Source organism: Periplaneta americana, chromosome 12, assembly GCF_040183065.1.
Source record: "Periplaneta americana isolate PAMFEO1 chromosome 12, P.americana_PAMFEO1_priV1, whole genome shotgun sequence".
NCBI lineage: Eukaryota > Metazoa > Arthropoda > Insecta > Blattodea > Blattidae > Periplaneta > Periplaneta americana.
The window spans coordinates 161,580,241-161,586,908 of record NC_091128.1 but is presented as its reverse complement, the minus strand read 5'-3'; positions in this window follow the sequence as shown (position 1 = coordinate 161,586,908).

Below are 6,668 nucleotides of genomic sequence, written 5' to 3'. Positions count from 1 at the left end.
TATCCGACTGTCTTTCTCTCCGCTCTTTTTGTTTTGCAGAAAAAATATGAGTACTGTACATTACATTAGTAAGAATTTTTTTTCTACAGAGTGTTTTTACAAACCTTTACCCTTACGCAGTATGATCTACTCTTCGAGTGGTCGTACTGTCTAACTTCTATGCAAAATGTCTTCTACAGGTGTCAAAAGAAAACGTGTTTGCTACGAAAAAAGTGCAAGTAATTGAGTGGTTTGGGAAATGAGAAACTCTCTCATCACAATACGAGGTAGGAATTACAACTGTGCGCGATTTAATGAAAAAATATAAACTGCATCAAATTTGTAAATCTACAACATGAGACCTCTACTATTTCTATCTTTCCGCAGACAGCTGTTATAAGGAGTTTCCTTGGCCATTAAAACCCGTTGTTGAAAACTAGACTTAAATTAGTGAACTTATGATCAACTACCTAGCGTGTTAAAAGAAAAGACCACCGGGGAATTGACGAAATTGTATTATGCACTTAGTTTATGAGCACCTTTTATAGTACGGATTATCCGGTTTTTTTCGATTAACCGTTCACTCCACCCCCTTCATTACCACGGATAATAGAGGTTCTACTGTATTCTGGCATTCTGCAGAAAACGGTATGAAGCATTTTCAACATCTTCATTAACCGTTCACTCCACCCCCTTCATTACCACGGATAATAGAGGTTCTACTGTATTCTGGCATTCTGCAGAAAACGGTATGAAGCATTTTCAACATCTTCATTCATTTGATTTGAGGCTTTTCCAGTATGTTAGGCAAAGAGAAAGCATGTTACCAAGAGCTGTTCTCCAGGACCACTGTCCTCTATCCCTACCTTTTATGATGAGATTGAGTCGACATACAGCTTCATAACATTCAGTGTCTTGCATCTAGGACACAGTGAAAATACCTAAAAACCACGACCATCTTCATTTACCTCAAATCACATCTCATCCTTTATTAAAACTAACAATAATAAAGAGTTCAGTTATACAAACAACTTCCTAGTGTTAAATTGAAAGCTAACAAGGAGAGGACATGCTCTGTATATCACCGAATGGAATAAGATTGTGTGAGATAAAAGTACAAGACGTACTGTTTAAAGTCATACATGGTATGGGTGGCCAAGGACCCCTCGTTTTGAAAATATTGGCTATTGTTTGTGACATACTTCCGTTAGGTGCTCAATAGGGAAGCATTAGACTGTGTAACAGCGTAGCCCATATTGTTGGATGCTGAGTTGTTATCCAGGCAACCTGAGTTCGAATCTTAACTGGTTCTATATTTTTTTCTTTTAATAATGATTAATATTGTGATCACAGTTATCTATTTACATACCTATATCATATTTCTCAATGTATTGAATGCTTCATCATGTTTTAAACAAATTACTAATTAACTAACATTGTATTGTAAAGGATAAACAATGAAATACTGCTCACGTAGGAAGGTAAGATGTGTCACTGGTGTCTGTTCTATTTCTGTAGCAGCTATTCCATTTCATTTTGTACCCGATTCATTATGATGTCATAAAAACACACAAAACATACATATTTCCTGCACCATGCACAGCAAATAAAGAAGGTTGTCCACAGTCACACACATTTTTCCGCACTTCTGCTGCGAAACACATATCCTTCACATTCACAAACACTTCTCGTTCGTTTATCAATTTTGATGCATACCACGCATATTTTAACATGGCTTTGAATACAGGAATTGACAACTGAAAGTGAATAAAAATAAAAATAATAATATCAAGCTTTAAAAAATGAGAAGGCATTAGGATTCGAACTCAGGTTGCCTGGATGACAACTCAGCATCCAACCACATGAGCTACGCCCTTACACAGTGTAATGCTTCCCTATTAGGCACCTAACGGAAGTATGTCATAAACAATAGCCAATATTTCCAAAACGAGGGGTCACCCATACCAGGTATGACTTTAAACAGTGTGTCTTGTACTTTCATGTCACAAAATCTGATTTAATTCGGTGATATACAGAGCGTGTCCTCTCCTTGTAAGTGGTAAAATAACTTAGTTTGACTAGTTTCAGCTGCACTGTTAGTCATCTTCAGAATTAGTAAGGTCCTTGCTTCTTTTGTAGTAATTTCTTCAGTTGCTTTGCTGGGGGGGGGGGGTGTTTGGTGGTGTAGAGTCAAATAGGATGTGTGTTCCGAAATAGCTGGAAGAAGCAAAGAACCTCACTAGTTCGGAAAATGACTGCTGACAATTTAACACTAGAAAATTGTTATAACTAAACTCTTAAGTGATACAAAGTGTTGCAAGTATATCATCAATATAAACAGTAAGATGATGCCAGATTTGGACAGTGTGGTCAGTGGGCTGTAAATTCCCATTCATTCTCTTTTTATTTTTTTCAGCACAAAAATGTAGAATGTGAGATCATGCATTGTGTAGCAGAATGATCCTTTTCCTTGTATGGATGATTGTCACACCTTGTGATGTCTCTTTCAGTGAAGATGCTCAAATGCAATACAAATGTTCTGAGAAGAAAAAAGATCATTATCAAACACAACAATGCATGTTGTATGATTTTATGAAATGTTAAATATGAGAACACTTGTTCAAGACAATTAATTTCAGATATGCTTCAATGTGATGCGGAATTTCATTTTATCTTAAAGCTGTTTTGTTAATTCCTGGAAGGGTGCTAAACATGTGTCTACTGGAACAATGGTTTCATGGAGAAGTAGAGAAGAGGAAGATATTTTTTATTTTGTTCCTGGAGATTTTTCTTTGATCATGATAATATGCTTGTGATTTTCAGTACGCCCTTCATACAAATTGTGTATACTTGTGTGATACTTCAGATGTACTTTTTGAATTGAATACATGTTACCAAGAAATTATGTAAAACAAGCAATTTGAAATACAACGCATATGTTTAAGTAACATGCGTTTCCCCCCCCCCCCCCCCCCCGTGTGGTGAATAATTGCGCAGATAATATATTTGTTAACTAATGCTGAGTTGTTGGCAATAAAGCCATCAACTCTCTTTACTCTCCAATATTTCTTACACCGTGGTGGATGAACGGGCTAGACATAGCTGAAGATAATTCTGATCTATTTCTTCCTGAAGATCAGGAATTATGTTTTGTTGTATACATTGAGACACATCTTTATTATTTTAAATTATATGATATTATGTCTTGATATTTTGAGTTGATTAATCTTTTAACTGTTGAAAATGATAAAGTTGACATGGGATTTTGTAAGATATTACTCTTCTCATTGGCAAGATTGTTGTTGCTTCATTATCAGATAATCCACAGTGTGCTGATATCAATTGAAAAAAACTATCCTTAAGCTTCGTCAGATGATATATTATAATTTTCAAACAATCTGTTATTTCTTTACTTTTAGGAGCAGATTGATTGTTACATCAGTAATAGCTGCTTTATTAAGAATTATAGAATCACTGAATATAACAGCACAGATATAGGTATATGAAAAACATTCTTCAACAATGAAACCATTTGCTATCTCCTATCGCAGTATCTCTTTATGTAAATTATAAATGCGTACTACATGACTATCTCTTAAGAGAGCAGATATATTATTCCAGGCCAAGATAACCCCAGTAATCACTTACGAGATTCAATTAATCTGGGAATAGCTCACACTTTCAAATCAAATCAAATAAAAGCACGCTTCTTAAAAGGAGCATTGGATGTAGCAAAATAAACCCCATAGATTGGTCTATGAACTTGCCAAGGAACCCTTCTTCATAGAGGACCTGAAATTCGAGCTACTTCTGCCATGTACTGGTCAACCGGAAAAACTACTGCAGCTAAGAATTCTAAAAAGAGGAGAAAACTGGCAAAATAATATTCTAGTATTTGCTACACCCAACTAGTAATATCATGGGTTTTTACACACAAGCAGGGCCGCTGACAGGATTTATGGGCCCCTGTGCAATATTGTGCTCGGGCCCCATTGAAAAAAAAAGTTAAAAGTGACAAGTTACCAATTATTCTGACCATAATAATTATTTGCAAAATAAATAAAAGATAACCCCATACACAGATACGAATCTAAAAATATACACTTTTGTTACATTGAAAACTTTGAGTAAAACTTCACATTAGCACAATATATTATATTCATCATGCTTCATTTTCAGTAGGGCCTACATAGTATGTTTCGTGACGAAACTTTCGTCTTTTCGTTGTCGTTTGTTTCGTTTCATTTTCATAAAACACTATTCTTAAACAGCTTTAATTTCTGACCACAGTATAAAGAAGATATCTTCTTTATACTGTGGTCAGACTTGCAGGCCAACATCTACACACAACTCTCCTTAACTTCATTGATGCAAAATCATCAATTATATCATCAAAATTTAAAGACCTAGCAAGATCGCTCTCCAGACTGAGGAGGCCAAGATTATTCAGTCTTTCTTGACACATTGTTACTGTGAATACATTTTTATTTCCTTCATTTTGTTTGAAGTTGGTGTGAAATTGGGTGTTGCTAGTGAAGGTGCAGAAAATAAACCAATCTCAAGCCCGTCTGTTCAGGTTGTCAAAAATGAAGACAGTTCATACTTAGAAGTGAATACTGATGGTTGTGGCTGCCTAGAAAAAAAATTCTGATAATGTTGTATTGAATCAGAACAAGCAAACAATAGTAAAAATGATGTATTAATATGTGCAAGCGAAACAAATTTATCCACACCAGTTCTTAACTCTGAGTCATGGCAAGTAACATGCGACCTTTGAAAACAAAAAATGGCAGACAAATTGTGTCACTGAATGTGTTGTTCGAAAAAGTACCACCAACCTGCCTAATAACATTCTAAGTGGCGGAACAAGAGCCTTTACAGTATTATTTTCAAAACTCAAGAATGGAGAATGTGTTCCCAGAGACTGGCTAATGTGGAGTGAAACAAATCAGTCACTGTACTATTTTCTCTGATTTTTTAAAATACTGTAATACTGTTTTTGGAAAGGCTCTTGTTTTCGAACAACACATTCAATGACACAATTTGTCTGCTACTTTTAATTTTCCAAGGTCGCTCAATTTCACACCAACTTCAAAGTTCTACTCCCTTTCTTAATCTCTTCCAATTTTTCTGTCTCTCCTTGCTCTTCTCAGCTCCCGACTTATGCTCCTACTTGTCCATTGTCCACCGGTAACACAAAATTTACTAGAAAAACAACGAAAAGACGAAAGTTTCGTGTAGGCCCTACTGGAAAGGAAACGTAATCCTCCGGCTTGGATTTGGGAAAGCCCACTAGCATATTGCGGTGGGCTGACAGGGGTTGTTAGTTAAGAGGACAAGCCAATTGAACGTGTTCGGTACAAGCGACGGGAACAAATCTCAGGCAAATACCGGAGCCCTCAAGTGTCGTGTCGATGATTGTTAATGTGGAAAACCGATATTCTATTATAGAAAAGTTAAACATTTACACAATGAAGTGGTAATTGGTATTGATTCTACTATTGTTGGTTAATATGTCAGATTCATGTAACAAATGTTCTTACAAAATTTTATAGTACTGGTATGTATCTGTGAATAATTATTCGTGATAATAAAAAGTCATCTGACGGGCCCTTACTGCTCATGGGCACATATGCACTTGCCCCCTTTGCCCCCCCCCTTCTCGGCGGCCCTGCACACAAGTGCTATCTGCCACATGGTTTACTGCATATATAACATGTGCAGTCACTGGTAGATTCATGATACGAGTATTTTGTATTTTCACATATCTTGTGATGGAATTCGTATATCATCATAGATTGGAGTTTCTGCTTATTTGTCTCTTCTGATGACTATTGCATCTGTTCCGAAGGATATTTTGCTGTTTTTTTATATGTTTATTCTATCGGGACTGTTGCAAACAATCTGCAGAAGATACCTAGATAAAAATAAATGTATGTAATATTTGTAGAGGCTTTTGACAGAGTGGATTGGAATAAACGTATGGAAATTCTGAAGAAAATAGGTGTGGATTGGAAAAAGGAGAGGCTATTTAGTAATCTTTATATGAAACAACAAGTCAAAGTCAAGACAGAGAAGAAATGTCAGAGGAAAGTTGAATAGGGAGAGTAGTATGACAAGGATGGCCTTTATCACCTCCCTATTGAACATCTACTTGGAGGATTTAGTGAAGAACTGTTTCAGAACATGGGAGGGATGATAATATGATGAAGAATAAAGTGTATAAGATTTGCTGATTGCTAACAGAAGAGAAGATGATATGCTACTAAAGCTAAATGACGTCTGTGAACAGCATAGGATGAAGATAAATGCAAACAAGACGAAGTTCATGGTTATCGGAAGAAAAATAAAGAAGCTAAACATTCGAATTCGAAATGAGGTAGTAGAGCAAGTGGACAACTTCAAATACTTGGGGTGTACTATAAGCAGTAACATGAGCTGCTGCCGGGAAGTCAATGCGGACCTCTGGAAAAAGAAGGAACTAAGGAAGAGACTAGTGAAGTGCTTTGTGTGGAGTGTGACGTATGAGTCAGAAACCTGGACATATTGATGAAACGAAGAGAAACAATTAGAAACATTCGAAATGTGGATATGGAGAAGAATTGAATGTGTGAAATGGACAGACAAAATAAGAAATAAAGCTGTGCTAGAAAGAGTGAGTGAAGGAAGAATGATACTGAAACTGATCA